Raw genomic sequence first — 17,794 nt, forward strand, 5'->3', positions numbered from 1 at the left:
GAGAAATAAGGAAATATGATAAGGGTATTATGGTAATTAAAATGAGCATTACATCATATGGTATGATGTAGCAAGAAGGGGGTGCAAATATGTACTAGACATATTTACATGAGAATGGCGCCCACTATAGCCCATTTAGTTAAAAGGGCTTTAGTGTAATTTTGCCATGGCAAGTGGTTCTATAAATAGAACCCTTGTGGTAAGGAGAAATAGTTACACACTTTTGTTACTCATTCTCATGAGCCTTTGTTCTCTCCTCTCTTGAGAAACCCTAATCACCTTTCTAGAGTTTTTGTGAAAAACCCTAATCCTTATTTTGTGCCTCCTTTCTCCTAACCCTTCAAACCATTGGAGCTAGCACTCCATTGAAGGTTGTTGTTCGTGTGGACTGGCTAGAGGCGTTATACCTTTAACGCTTGTGATCAAATTCGTTGGTGACTTGGTGGTGACCTTGTTCGTGATTCGAAGTGTTCGATAGCCGTTCGTGATTTAAAGGGAGTTTTCGAACCAAAAGGTAAAACTCTAAACACAATTCATGACCATTCGTAAGGATCACAAAAGGAAAATTTTAAAATTCCGCTGCTTTTATCGTATCAATTTTCCTTCAGTGGTATCAGAGCCACTTACGAAACCATGAATTGATGTTTGTTTAAATTCATGAATTCAGTTTTAATATGATTAAAACAGTTAATAAAAGATTAAAATCGAGTAATTAAAATTTGACGGTTGTTTGTGTATAAATTGGATGATTAACATTGAAACGGCTCCGGAATCCGACACTTGTATGGTGGAGCATGCGATATGTTGATTGTCCTAAGGTTACACGAACAAGAACGGTCAATACTTACATGTGATGTAAGTTTTGTGTATGAATTGGGTAATTAACATTGAAACGGCTTCGGAATCCGACACTTGTATGGTGAAGCATGCGATATGTTAATTGTCCTAAGGTTACACAATCAAGAACGGCCATAAACTTATATATGATATAAGTAACCGTAATGCAAAATGGTGTATGTGATATACCGTTAGTAATTTCGTTAAAATTATTATGAAAGTTATTCAATTAAAGCGAGCCGTGTTCATTTGTTTCGGAATCCGACATTTGTATGGTGAAACAATGACATGTTGATCAATTGGATTGAATTTGGTCATAAGGAATTTTGACGGCATGAAAGGGTTGCACAAATGTTGTGTCATTAAAATTAGGATTTGCAAAACGTATCAAGTGTTGATGCGAAAAGTAGATGATAAATATATTTAATTTTGAAATCGTTTCAAAATTCTAGAAATATCTTTTAAAATTGTTTTAAAAGATAATATCATCAATTTTGGAAATATTTTATTCAAAAGGGTTTTGATTAAATAATTTTCCATATTTGACAAATATATTTAATTATGAAATCGTTTCAAATCTCTAGAAATATCTTTTAAAATTGTTTTAAAAGATAATATTACCAATTTTGGAAATATTTTATTCAAAAAGGTTTTGATTAAATAATTTTCCATATTTGGAGAATTGTCAAAAGATTTAATTCTACTTTAAAATAATGTTATTTATTTTAGCAAATTTTGATTCGAAATATTTAATTGTGAATTAAATATTTGAATCAAACTTACCTGATTTGATCAATCGCCGGATTTAATTAATTATGAGACTTTAATAATAATAAAGTTTGTTTGTTATTATTATATTTGATGATCGGTTATGGCCTTAGTTTATTTATTTTATTGCATTTGGTTTTTAAATACGGCCTGCGTGTCGTGCCTTATCTCTATTCTCTATATTCTCTTCTCATCCACTCCCTCGTATGTAAAACGAGTATTCTTTTATATTATTATGTAATATTATGAAGAAGAAGAACAATGGAGGTCAACCTTGGAGATCATGCTTGGAGAAGTATAGATCGTTTTAGGTTAGATTAGGTTCTCTCATTGGCTTGGGAGAACAAATGCGCTATGGGCCATAACTGTTTCATTTTATTATATTATGTATGTTGATGCATGTTATGAATGGAGTGACGTCATTGTATGTAAGCCGTGGTAAGGTGAGATCAAATTAATTATAAAAGCCCTCAAAGGAATTAATATTAAGTTTTATTGCTTTCCAACGAATAGCGCCCTTCAAGATCAATATCGATCAATGTAGGTTTTGCCAACGCGAAGTGCATTGTCAATATTGATAAGTTGCGGTGAGGTAATTTATTTATCTGATCGCTATTTAATGGGTCTAACTTAACTAAAGAAAATATAATAAGATTATATGACTTTAGAAGCAAGTATTGGGTCATTCCATGTGATGGATTAGAATAAGTGTTATTCACCCAATAGAAAGGATATGAGAGTTGTATGAGATACAATTGGAAAGGAGTTTCCTACCTAAATAACTAAGTTTTGTGTAATCAGCCCAACGCTGACTTAAAACGAAGTGAAATATGGATCTCATTCTCACTAGAAAATCTTCCAACGGGATTTTCCGAATCAAATGTCGAGGGTCATTTGTTTTGAGTAAAATAGTGAGAGAGCGTATTTAATTAAAGACCAAATTAAATATGATTTAGTCATAATATCTTACATATCTTTGTAATTAGAATTTCGAAATACAATACATATTAAGTTGTCCTTATGAAGGACAAGATTTTCAGAAAGGAGTTTCTGTATTGGTACAAATTGAGAATTGTTCTCAAATGCGAGAAAACTATAAGTCTTGAACTATAAACTGTGAACAACCTACCATAACTAGATTGAAAAGGGATACTTGTTAGAAGCATCAAGTTGACGTCTAGATATAGAATATATAATAAATGATGTGATCATTTAATCTCAAGTAAGATCCTTTTGAAAGAACTTTAGAGTATGATAAATTTCTCAATGGATCAAAAGTTGGTCATAGGATCAATCTAACAAATTATAATGGAATAGATATAGACAAAATTGTTTTGAATATCTACCGGAATTTGTTGAGTTGAATGAGAATTAATTTGCACTATCAAAGATTTGAGATATAATATAAATAAGATTTATATTCCTCTTATTTGAATAGTACAAAATGGTTGTCAAAGTAGAACGGCTATGGTTAGACCATTAAATAAAATGACGTAAATAGTTCTTGGAAGAGTCAAACCAAAAGTATGAAGTGAGACTTCAATAATGCACATATTGTTATAGAAAGTCAAAATTTCTATTTCTACATCAAAAGTATATGATACAAGATGTTGAATCTCAATTTTTCGAAAATAGAGATGCTTAAAGAATTAGAACATTGGCTATAATTTTAAGTCAACCCATATCTAGAATGAAAATTGTTTCATTGATAATGAGAGCTTATGCAATGACTTAAAATCGAGTTTGAAATGGAACACAATAATTGTTATTGAATTCCATCTAGTAATAGAAGTAGCAATTGTATATCTTGTATTGACAATATAAGAATTGTAGCCTTAAATGATAAGACAAGTAATGGTCCTATCATTTAAGCAAAGTTTTCTATACTATTACTCCAAGTCAAGTAATGGACTAGGGTTCCATGGTCTTGATAGGGTTATCTATAACAATCGTGATAAGAGCCAAATATGATTTGGACCTTAAATATATCAAGAGCATTGTTGTTTAGTACAAATATTCGATGTGTCAATAAAATAACGCATGACCTATTTGAACAATATACATGAGATGTATGTCGACCACTAAACATATTTTGTATATTGAGTTTATTTTACTTCATTAACATTGATGATTAAAATCATTAGATGTTGGTAGGTGTATGACACCAATTAGAAATCTTTGAATTTGTCAAAGAAATTCAACAATGAAGAAAATAGAACTCGACAAAAGTATTTAAGTTATATGAATGAGTCATATCAGTAAATACTTAATTAAAAGACTATAATAACTATTTTATCACATCATGTTTGACATGATTTAAGGATAGTTTAATTATATATTGACTCTTTCTATAAATCTCTTTACTTATAATTAATCTTCACCCACAATTAGTTCCCTTTTAAAATGATCATAAAGACACCATATGCGATATGGAGGTAAGAGTACCAAGTTTGTCTTTATGCGAATTTTGGATTAAAATTTATTAGATAAATCTAATTCCAAATGAATGAATGAATAAGTGGAAATATCCTAAAGAAAGGGATATTGGTCCTATATCACTCTTAAGGACAAAAGGTTGTTTTGTTGCTAGGTTTGAAACATTCCTCTAGTGGGAGTGTGTCTCTAAAAGAGACAGTGGGAGTGATATAGAACTTGAATAAATTCAAGTACCACAAAACATATTTATTTAAAAGGGAATGCAAACCGGTTCCTCAAGGTTGTTGAAGAACCATTGTTTTAAAGTTGCACAAATCCAAAGATAAGTCTAACATATCACATATGGCTACAAGGTATGGTTTTATCATGACTCAGCAATGTGATATGATTCTCATGGAAGATGAGTCTTTGACTTTCTAAAAGGTCGTAAGACGATCTAGATTATGAGAAGTGGCTAAATGCCATGAAATCTCATACAGAATCCATATACACTAACCTTATGTAGATAATGGTTATGTCTTCAAGATGAGTAAGACTCATACGATGAAAGTGAGTATTCTTTTTGAACACTGATATGGATGGTATTAAGAATACCTTATAATATTTGATTGCTTCTGCTAAATGTTGTACTACATGTTTTGGTAGATGGATAACAAAGTTGCATTCCTTAATTGGAATGACCTCATATATATGCGTTGGACATATACGTAAGGGTTTTGTTGATCCAAATGATGCTAGAAAGGTATATAACTTGTAGCTATCTAATTTTGATTAGATAGAGTTCTCAGAAAATTAAATTATTGTTTGTTCCTTTTATGAAGTTTTATGAAAACAAATTAACAAGGACAAACCTATCTAACTTTGATTAGATCGAATAAATTTGAATATTTGTTCCTTTTGAAAGTTTTGTGAAAACAAATGAAGGACAAATATAAATCTTGTGCATACAAAGTTTTAGTGGGAGTGATAATATCTGATATCATATTAATCATCAAGACATTTTTCTTATACATGTGAGACATGACTAAGAAAATAACTCTTGATGAAACACTTAGGCAAGAATTCCTAAAGAGTTAGGAATAACCTATGTACCAAAATTGAAATTAGTGTTTGACACTAACTTACCTTCAAGAATATCCCTAAGGACCTTAAAGGAACTAAGGCCTATTTCTTGAAATAGATAGGTATGGGAAGAATCATTATAAGGAAGTTATAATGAAGGAAGTTTCCATACCAATGTATTGTATATCATGGCTGAATACAAGCATTGAAAGCTATAAGATAAGCTTCGTAATATGTTTGTTTCAGTTAAATAAGTTGAGTATTTAAGATTGGATCGTTTGGCTCATGATTGAGCTAAAGATATGTTTCCGGTGTTACAAGTCACATTAATCACATTAGTGATGGTAATAGTTTAATCTTGCAAGAACACTTGAAAATAGATCTCACCGACGATTCATGAATATACTTAGACACTTATATATTTCGATAGAGATCGAAATAGAACGTTGAAAGATACGTAAGATACCAACATAGGAAATAGTTCCTTATCCACTAACAAAGCCTCTTGCGCAGTTGAAGCGTGATGGGCATACTAAGTCTATAGGTATTAAGAGAAACCTAGATTGGCTTTAGTGCTAGTGGGAGATTGTTGGAGTAAGCCCTAAGAGCCAATCTATTTTCATAGTATTTGCTTTAGGAGTTTGAATATAAATATGGCATTTCTTTATTATATTTGTAAGGTTGCAAAATAATGAAGTCCCTAGAATAGAAAGTCCGTTTAATAATTAAGTGTGACTTAATCATGAGATAATATTAAACATAAGGACACTATTCTTAAAGTATCTGTAGTCGAGCTTTAAGGTAAAGGGGATAACCTTAAAAGCATAAAGACTATTATGAATATAGACTGATGATCACATCTCATGGATCATGGGATAAGGAGTTATCAAGTCTTGACGTAGGTATAAATATTAGGAGTAATATTTATACTGGATTGACCCGCTATGAGAGTACTACATGCAAAGTTATGCAAAGTGTCATAAGTTACTCTCATGGTGATAATGGTGTAAACCGCCCTTAGACCTGAAACCACTTTGTACCCTAGATGTGGAGTCAAGTACTTTGTTGCTGATCTAACGTTATCCGTAACAGGATAACCATAAAGGCAGTTGATGGGTACTTCACAAAGCATGCTGAGGGACAGTAGTGACCTAGATGGAATTTGCCAATCCTGCATAACAGGATAAATGTCATGGGCCCAATATTGAACTGGACAAAGATGACACCAAGTATGTTTTGTGTTCAATATAGACATAAAGGGCAAAGGGGTAATTATACACACTGATATTATCACAAGAGGTTATGTTTAGATCACATGTTAATTTCTCGTAACTTGAGTAGCAGTGATGTGTTGCTAGATACCGCTCACTGTTTATTGTAATAAATAGTGATTTATTATAATTGTCAATGTTACGGAAACCTACAGGGTCACACACATAAGAACAATCTAGTGAGATTGGAACACCGTAAGGTACGGTGCACCTTGGAGAAATAAGGAAATATGATAAGGGTATTATGGTAATTAAAATGAGCATTACATCATATGGTATGATGTAGCAAGAAGGGGGTGCAAATATGTACTAGACATATTTACATGAGAATGGCGCCCACTATAGCCCATTTAGTTAAAAGGGCTTTAGTGTAATTTTGCCATGGCAAGTGGTTCTATAAATAGAACCCTTGTGGTAAGGAGAAATAGTTACACACTTTTGTTACTCATTCTCATGAGCCTTTGTTCTCTCCTCTCTTGAGAAACCCTAATCACCTTTCTAGAGTTTTTGTGAAAAACCCTAATCCTTATTTTGTGCCTCCTTTCTCCTAACCCTTCAAACCATTGGAGCTAGCACTCCATTGAAGGTTGTTGTTCGTGTGGACTGGCTAGAGGCGTTATACCTTTAACGCTTGTGATCAAATTCGTTGGTGACTTGGTGGTGACCTTGTTCGTGATTCGAAGTGTTCGATAGCCGTTCGTGATTTAAAGGGAGTTTTCGAACCAAAAGGTAAAACTCTAAACACAATTCATGACCATTCGTAAGGATCACAAAAGGAAAATTTTAAAATTCCGCTGCTTTTATCGTATCAATTTTCCTTCACTCTATGCATCGGTCGTCAGATTCATTTAATAACTCAAAATATTATATTCTTTTACAAAACTAGAACTTTGACCCATGCGGTGCATGGGTCTAATTAGGTGTAATATGTAATAATAAAAAATAAAATACAAAAATTCTAAGAGCATTTTAAATAAGTTTAGTATAGGAAATTTCATGGACTAATTATTCTATATTTGTTTATGTGCTTATTTTATATTTTATATATTTTTTAAATAATTTTGGAACCCAGTCGTTTTGTTTACTTATTAAAAAAAATTGCTGATAACTAAAGGTTAAAAAATTGATGATAATTAAAGGTTAAAAAAATAAATAAAGACATAATCAAGAACATAAACTTAAGTAGACATCCATAAATAAATAAAAATTGTGATTAATTCAGCCGTTCAAATTTATTGAAAACGGGGTTAACATATTATGATTGCTAAATTCTTTCATAATCGAAGCACATGTTTTAGCGGTTGAAAGATTTTATTGTAAGTAAGGGATGCAGGTTCGATGACAAATCTGTATTTTTTTAATATAAAGTTGCAATAAAAAGAAAGAGAAAATGAGAGGGGGAAAAATTTGGTTTAGGGTTAGCTTATGTTAGCAAGCTTATAATATAAGAGATTATTGGTTTTTAATTGTTTAAATTGTGCAATGAAAATTGATGGTGCTTAATTGTCGTATGAAATCTTTCCTATGAAAGTTGATGGAGCTTAACACTTTGTGGACATAATTTAAATCACAATTGGTCTGCTAGTGCATATTGTATCAATTATCACCGGTTAATATTAAATTGTGATTAGTCACATGATTATGGTTGTGTTTGGTTGTATTGCAAAAAAAATTGATTTAACAGAATTGAGTTTGATAATAACTTTTCAAATTACACGTGATAATATCCGGTAGAAAAACATAAAAATATTTTGTGAGATGATCCGGTAGAAAAAAATCATTGATCGGGAAAGACATAAAAATATTTTGTGAGATGATCCGGTAGAAAAAAATCATTGATCAGGAAAGACATAAAATTTTTTTGTGATGAATAATATAGTCAACAATAATTTTGATATGATATACTTTTAAAATTGATGGTGCTTATCAATTATTGCACATAATTTTAATCACAATTGGTATACTTGCCATAATGGTTGGAATTATTGCCTTGTATTGAAGGTTTACGGGTTCGAATCTTAGTCAAGACAAAATTGTATTATTTTTTAATAAAAATTGCAAGATAAAATGGAGGGAAAACAGGAAAACAAATTAGGGTTTAGAGTTTGCTTGTGTATACAAGCTTATAATATAAAAGATTATGAATTATATATGCAATCTTTGTACTTTTTGATTTTTTTTAGATTGGTCATTTAAATTCCTTATTTAATTGTATGTTATATTTTGTTTAAAGTGTTACCTTATTTAATGTATCTTGATACGTCTTGTGTTTAGCGGTTATTTTAGTTTTTTTTTTTTTTTTATCGTAACAATCTTAACTCATTTCATTAATTAAAATAGTTTCAATACATGATGATATATAATCAAAGTCTTTGCGACTAGCAAAGGATCGACAATGCCGTTCTAGCTAACAAGTGAACAACATTGTTGGCTTGTCTCCTGATAAAACTTATCCTAAAGTTTTGTAATAAACGTAAAGAAGTTTTACACACGGCTAACATAGCACCAAATTATATACGTAGATTTAGTTTACCGCTAATGTCATCTACCACTAGTTTGCAATCTAGTTCTATAACAACATTAACAAAGCCTAAATTTTGTAACCAAGAAATATATTTTAATTAATATATTTTATTTTGACTTGTTAAAAAAATTGTTGCCTTATTTAAATTCCTTCTTAAGTATTTAATTTTTCGCAAAAAATGGATTTATTTAGTTTAGGAACTATGGTTCAAATTCCTAGTGCGAGATATGATGAATGAATACCTTAGTATTTTTAATTAGTTCTAATTATGGAACAAAAACTAAGGTTCGCACATAAATATAACATAAAGGCAACAGTACAAGAGAAGCATAATTTAAATACTAAAAATAAAAATGAAATGAACATAAAAAAAACTAATTCAAGAAAACAAATAATTTAAAGGACCAACCTGAAATGGGTCAAATTTAAAAAACCGCAGACATAATTCTGCCTATATTTTAAAAGTTTGTCTAACATGTGCAATATTGCACATGTTAAAGTAATCAAAATAGTAACTATTTAATGAAAAACAATAATTATTTATTATAAAATCAAACATTTGATATGAAATGCACAAGTTCCGATGCAAATTTACTATTTTGAATTTCTTAACATGTGCAAAGTTGCACATGATAGAAAAACTAATATTTTAATTTAAGCAAAAATAAAATTATTAATACAAACAAAAGAACAAAATTAATCATGGGAGAAAAGTGTTGGGTCGAGAGAGCACTGGAGATCATCTATATTGAGTTTAATAACAACTTTATAAGTGGGTTCGACACGTCGTCTAACTACCTTTGTTAGGAAGACTTTCGATCAAAGGAGCCGGTCGAACCCTTCGTCAAACCATCATCTTTGATACCACTTTTGGGTCACGAGGGGCAGCCAGAGATCATTCACATTGGGCTTAAGAATAACTCTACAAGTGAGTTGGTAAGTTTGACACCACACTTTAACCCAAAAATTTATGACGATAGATTTATATGTTATCACACTTATAAAGTGTTCAACCTCCATTTTTCTAAGCAATATAAAATTTAAATCAAACTTGTCACATAAAAAAGATGCCATATCAAAAAGATGCAAAATTCACGCAAAAAGATAAACATATATACTTTCCATGTCTTTTATTCCTGATATTCAATCTAATCGGTGCGGAACAGTGGATTAATCGGTATGGTACCGTAGATTCATCATTTATACCAATGTTGGTGTTATACCAGAGTCATGAATTTAATCACTATGGAACCAATGTAGTCAGGTTCTCGCACCAGGTCTTAGGTTCTTACGATCCTACGAGCTCGTGAAGGCCAAACGAGCTTAGAACCCATGTAGGTTCCTTTTTTTATCTGTCTGTAGTTAGGTTCTCGCACCAGGTCATAGGTTCTTATGATCCTAGAGGTTTTTCTTTACCTGAGCTCTAGACGGCGTCGTTGTGAACCTCGCCGGCAGTTAGTGCATGTTTGTTCTCACTCCTTTCTCACTTTGGTTCACTCCTCTCTCACTTTCAACCATCTCTTTCACTCAAACCTCTATCCTACATGAAACCCCTCGGTTTTCATTTTGTTTTTTTTTTAACCCTGCTGATGCTTCTTCCAACCCTCTGTTATGAACTTATGAACATTTGGAATGATCTCTATGAAATATTAATTAATTATGTTTATTTTGTTTATGTATTATATTTTTTGTGTGTTTATGTGTATATGTATATATGTGAAGTTACAATTTTACCCTTAGTAGGATCTTACGAATCGAGCTACGATCCCGATCTTACGATTCTCAACCAGCCTACCAATCCTACGTAGGATCTCGAACATGACTAGATTGTATGGAACTGTGAAACTGCACATATAATGTTGTTTCATCAAAATTTATTATTTTCATTTGCATTTTTGACATTTTATGCAGGCATGCACTTTTATTGGTTTCCCTAGTCTAGTGTATGGACCACATGTAAATTGTAATGTCTCCTTCATCTTCCTGAATTTCTTTGTTATTTGCTGGCTACATCAGGCTTATCAAAGTGGCTTCATTCAAATCTCTCAAAGACATGATACTATGAACATGCATGTATATTTGGTTGTTTTCGCAACACATGTTAATGTTACACTACACCAAGTCACCTACAACCAGCTACATGTCACGTTAAAAAACCACTCAATTTTGTCTACAGCTTCGTCGTGTCACTCTTTACTGTTTTTCATTTTTTAATAATAGATTTTTTTTTTTTATTTTAAGAAAAAAAATTGTTTATAAGCAAAAAATAAATTATTTTGAAATTCAAGGGGTACTCAACTCTTACTATTCGAATACAGTTCAATTCTTAGATGCATTGAAAGCAAGCTAAAAGATTGTTACATAATCGGAAAAAGCTAAATTGCATTGCTCCTTAACTAGACTGTAAACGAAAATTATGAAACATAAATAATTTGGTTCACTAAAGAAAAAACATTTACACAAACTCCGTAAATAAAATTTTATTACTCATATGCCAAATATTCCACGATATAGTCAATCAAATGAAATAACTTTTTTACTAATTGTTTTTGCTAATTGTATTTTGGTCTCTGCTAATTTTATTGAATAATAGTTATTTTGATATTTAAATATGTAAGACTATATTAGATTTTTATTTTTTTACCAAAGACTCTATTGGTTAAAGGTGTGTTTGGATTAGAAAAGAAAGTTAAACAAAAAAAGTTGAAGGGAAAAATGTTAAAGGAAAGAAAGTTGATGGAAAGTTGGTAGAAAATGAGATGATTTTTAGGTTGTTTGATTTGAGTGAAAGTGAAAAAAAAAGTAAGTGGATGAAAGATTGTAAATTTAAAATGACAAAAATATCCCCACATAAAAACAATATGTGATTGGAAGAAAATTTTAAAATATGTATAATTTTTAATATTTTTGAACATATGTGTTTCACTTTCCGTGTTAGAGGATTCATGATTCACCCAAAAGCTTTCTTTTCTTTCCTTTTGATTGCAAACCAAACAAGGGAAAGTGGAATATTCTTTAATCTTTCTCTCCTTCCTCTTTCTTTCCTTCTACTTTCCATTAAACCAAACACATAAATGTATAAAAAATTATAATACAATGTGAATGTCCCTCTTATTTATATTTTTATGACTAAATTGACGACAAAAAAAAAATTAAGGACCAAAATAATTTTAAAAAAAAATCCGTTAAAGATCAAAATAACTAGCTAAAAAAACACTTTAAAATTATAATTTCACAGATTTCATAGACCAAACTATTTAGTTTCTTTTATATAAGGTTAAATATGTTTTTGGTCCTATAGTTTTCCAGAATTTTTATTTTAGTCCCTGAAATTTTTCCGTCAATATTTTTAGTCCCTATTTTTCATTCAACTCTTGTATACTTTCACATTTTTTAATAATATTTTCTATTCATGTTTATAATATTATAAGAACATCTCCGATAAAAATTTAGAATTTTTTAAGATAAGTTGAATTATTTATGAATTTTTATGTGCAAAAAACTAAAAATTCATATTTAATTCATCTTTTGTTAAAAAAAAATTAAACTTTTGTAACAGAGATTCATATAATATGTACTAGAACATGACCTCAGAAAAAAAATCAAATTTCAAATGGTATACACGAGTTGAATGAAAAGTATGGACTAAAAACATTGACGAAAAATACTTCAGGGACTAAAAAATGTGAAAAAAAATCTTCAGGGACTAAAATGAAAATTCTAAAAAACTATAGGTACCATATTTAACTATTTTTTATATTATCAATATGTTACTAAGTGAACATACTTACATACACAATAATCATATACATTTTTTTAGTACAATAATATAGCGTGCAACTGTCCACAAATTCTAGCTCAACTGGCAGAAATATTAAAATTGCTAGTGTCAGACGTTAGGATCGGGATTCGAACCTCGGTCACTCCATTTTGTGTGTATGAGTTTTCAATGGCTTTGCCATTTTCGTCTATCAACCAAAAAAAAGAAAATATAGCGTGCAACTGATTCGTTATGTTTCACGAAATTTTTTCTCTTGCTTGATTTAGCATTTTCCATTTGATAATTAGAAAATGTAAAAAAAACAAATTACTTTTTAGATTCATTGAGTAATTAATATATCTAATTTATACTATTTTTTTTATAAATTAAGAGCATCTAGATATCAAGGTAAGGATGAACATCCCAACTTAATTGAGACCCCTATTCTTCCACGTCCTCCACGAGTAGCTCATATTATTATTAAAAAAGAAAAATAAAGAAATATATGCAAAAATTGGGGGGACATAGACCTAACAAAGTGAGTCCACACAAAGCGCGTAGGACAAAAAAAAAATACCAACTTCTAGTCCTAAAAGACAAAATAGAAGTCCCAAAAAATTTGAGGCGAATGAACCGACCGTCAACATAGAAGCGGTCCATGTACGTACCCGCTACTCCCTGCGACAAGCAGCAAGCGATATGACTTTTTCAAGCGAAACAGGATGAAATCAAGGAATGATACAGATATTGAGAGATGAATTTTGTTGTGTTGAAAGCAACTGAGACCCAATCAATAGTCAGATTGAGGGATGGTCAATCAATAAGGATGAGTAGCACGAGAGAGAAAGACTTAGTTGGGCACAAACCCAAGAAAAAGCTATTTAGGCACACACTCAAATTTAAAAAGTTAAAACAAAATTTAAATTGTCAAATCATTTAACCTTTTTTTATTTAATTTTTTCTCACATGTGAATGTGAGTGTGTCTAAATAGATTTTTCTTGAATTTGTGTCCAAGTAAGAATTTCTCTATCTATATAAGTTTGTTGTTGTGACCAACAATCCAACGGTCAATGGTTATCAACCGGCCCGGACCATAAGATCTTCATGAATGTTTTTAAATTTTTGAAATAAACGTAATATTCAACCCACTATTCTATATCGATTTTAATTTTGTTACTTTTAAATCAATGATTTTATTCCCCTAAATTTTAAAATCGTTAACTTGTCGTCAAGACATTTTAAGTTAAACTGGTGATTTTTTTTTATAATCGAGTTAGTGATTTTTAATTGATGTTTATGTTAATTGCAAAGTGGAATCTCTCATCTTATTCCTCATAGGCAATGCCTTATATAGGCTTATTTACAACTCAATTGTTTAGACTAGCAAATTGGCCAAGCCAAGCCTAAGCCCAACAGCAGGCCAGGCCAGCCTTGCGCGCGCGCCTGCATTATGCTGCTTGCTGCACAAGCCAAGCCACACAACACTAAGCCTAAGCACATAAGCCTATTCCTAACATACCCTCCCTTAAATTGAATCCTCAACAAATACAATTTACTTTACAAAATCATTCAGATCACAAATTCCAATTCCCTCCCTTAATTTGCAAAAACTGTCAAACTTCAAAGGCTTGGTGAGGATGTCTGCCAATTGTTCTTCTGACCTGCAATGCACCAGCTCAATAACATTGTCCTTAGTGAGATCTCTAAGGAAATGATACCTGACATCAATATGTTTACTTCTACCATGCATAATAGGATTCTTAGAAAGCTTAATGGAAGAACTATTATCACAGTAGATCATAGTGCACTCAGGTTGCTTCACTCTCAAGTAACTCAGAATATTCCTAAGCCATATTCCTTGACAAGCACATGATGCTGCTGATACAAACTCTGCTTCAGTTGTGGAAAGAGTCACTATAGGTTGTTTCTTAGAGGACCAGGAGATGGCACCTGAACCAAGCATAAACACAAACCCACTAGTACTTTTCCTATCATCTAGATCACCAGCATAGTCTGAATCACTCCAGCCAATGAGCTTCAAATCCTCACTTGAACCAGCTCTGTACAAAATTCCTAATCCCAGTGTTCCTTTTAGATACCTTATGATCCTTTTTACAGCAATCACATGCATCTCAGTAGGCCTGTCCATGAATCTAGCTACCAAACATACAGAATAAGCAATGTCAGGTCTTGAAGCCAGCAAATACATCAAACACCCTACCATTTGCTTATATGTAGTACCATCAGCTATTCTTTCATTTGCATCTTTGACAAGCTTACACCCAGGCACTATTGGATTAGTAACTTTGTTGCAGCTCTCCATTCCAAATCTAACCAAAATCTCAGCAATGTATCTATGTTGATGCATAAAAATACCATCACTGCTTTGAATTACTTCAACTCCAAGGAAATATCTCATCTTGCCCAAATCTGTCATAGCAAATCTACCTTTCATGGAGCTTTTGAAGTCTTCTATTAGATTGACATCATTTCCGGTGAAAATTAAGTCATCTACATAGAGACTAACAATGAGTATCTCATCCTTCTTTCCATATTTAACAAACAAAGTGTGCTCATAGGGACATTTCACAAATTTTTCAGAACTGAAATAAGCTTCAATCTTACTATACCAAGCTCTAGGGGCTTGCTTCAATCCATACAGAGCCTTTTTCAATTTGTACACCATGTTCTTGTTGCCATTACTATACCCCTCAGGCTAAACCACATATATGTCCTCAGTCAAATCTCCATGCAAAAAAGCACTCTTCACATCTAACTGAAACACATTCCATCTGTTGTTAGCTGCAAGAGCCAGTATAGCTCTGATTGTATCCCATCTAGCCACAGGTGCAAACACCTCATTGTAGTCAATGCCTTGTTTCTGAGTGTAGCCTTTAGCCACCAACCTTGCTTTGTACTTTTCAATCTCACCCTTTTCATTAAATTTTGTTTTAAAGATCCATTTCACACCAATGGCATTGCATCCATCTGGTAACAAAGTGAGCTCCCAGGTGTTGTTTCTTTTAATTGAATCCATCTCAGCATCCATAGCAGCCCTCCAAACATCAAGTTTCATTGCTTCATCATAAGTGTTGGGATCTTTACCAGTGCTATAGATGGCTAGATTATGAAGTTCTCTTTCTTCTTCTGCTTCTCTTCCAGTTACATATATGTCAAGACTCCTTGGTGGTTTTCTGATTCTAGGAGGAAGCTGTGTTACTCCATCATTATTGCCTTCACTATCACTGGTGTTATTACTTATAATCATGTCATCATCTTCACTGTTGCCTGCTGCATTTACATCACCTTCATTGACTGGCTCAATTGGAATATCTTCATGAACTGAATCATCTTCTGCTTCATCATTGGACCAGTCATCATTATCTGTACTTTGTGTCTGTGATAGCTTGTTCCATTCCCATCCTTTTGACTCTTCAAACACAACATCTCTGCTAGTGATTATTTTCTTGTCAATTGGATCATAGAGTTTATAGGCCTTGGATACATCACTTACTCCCAGCAAAACACATTTCTTGCTTTTGCTGTCAAGCTTCTTTCTCTGACTGTCAGGTATGTGAACATGAGCTAGACAACCAAACACTCTAAAGTGATTTACTGATGGTTTTCTACCACTCCAAGCCTCTTCAGGTGTCATGTCTTTAACACTAAAAGTAGGGCTCCTGTTCATAAGATATGTTGCCCAGTTGACTGCTTCAGGCCAAAATGACTTAGGTACCTTTCTAGCACTGATCATACTTCTTACAATATTCAGAATGGTCCTATTCTTTCTTTCAGACACACCATTTTGTTGTGGTGTGTATGCAGCAGTCAATTGCCTCTTTATCCCTTCATTGCTGCAGAAATCATTGAATTCATTAGAGGTGTATTCTCCTCCTCTATCAGATCTAAGGCATAAGATAGGACAACCAGCTTCTTTTTCTACCAATGCTTTAAAACTTTTGAAAACTTCAAATGCAGCAGATTTCTCTTTTAACATGTAACACCAAGTCTTTCTACTAAAGTCATCTGTGAATGTCATAAAATACCTGCATCCACCATTGGATTGAGGTGATATAGGCCCACAGATGTCAGAGTGAATGAGCTCAAGCTTCACACTAGCTCTCCAATTGGCTTGTTTAGGGATGATGTCTCTGTGTTGCTTACCAGTCAAGCAATCACTACAATTCTCATCAGAGTCTTCTAACTCAGGTAGACCTCTCACCATTTGCTTCTTAGACAAGGTATTGAGCCCTTTAAAACTCAAGTGGCCATATCTATCATGCCATAGCTGGGTGCTTTCTTGCTTGGCAGTTTGCAGACACATAGGCATTATAACAGGTGCAGAGATCACATACATTCTATTCTTAGACATGTGTGAAGTGAACAATAAGCCTCTATCATCATGATACACCTTACATTCATCATTCTTAAACACCACTGAAACTTGTTTTTGCTGTATCTGACCAATACTCAGAAGATTGGTCTTCAAACCAGGCACATAATATACATTGCTAATCACATGAACAATGTTATTAATGCTGAGTTTGATGTTGCCTTTCCCTTTCACAGGCATCTTTGAATCATCTCCCAACTTCACAGAGTCACTATAACTATCATCAAAATTAAACAGTCATTCTTTGTGTCCTATCATATGATTACTACAACCAGAATCTAGAAACCAATTTTCAGATTTTCCAATTGTATCAGAGAATTGCTGTTCAGTTTTAGCCATAAGCAATAATTCTTCATTACCATCATAAAATTCAGCATAGTTGGCATTACCTTCCCAATCTGGACATTCAGATTGATAGTGACCTAGCTTGTGACAGTTGTAGCATTCAACCATCTCTTTGCTTTGTCTACCTCTTCCTCGACCTCTATTGGAATTTCTTCCTCTCCCTCTACCAGATCCAGATCCTCTTCCTTGTGAAACTTTCAAAGCTTGTTCTTCTGTGTTCACTTGTGATTTTGCTGAAGGTTTCTTCATCCTTCCTTCATGCACAATTAGACTACTCTGCAATTCATCAATTGACATTGTAGTTACATCATTGGATTCCACAATTGAACACACCACATAATCAAACTTTGTCACCATGGATCTCAGGATCTTTTCAACAATTGCAACTTCTTGCAAT

Source organism: Trifolium pratense, linkage group LG1 (assembly GCF_020283565.1).
Source record: "Trifolium pratense cultivar HEN17-A07 linkage group LG1, ARS_RC_1.1, whole genome shotgun sequence".
Lineage (NCBI taxonomy): Eukaryota > Viridiplantae > Streptophyta > Magnoliopsida > Fabales > Fabaceae > Trifolium > Trifolium pratense.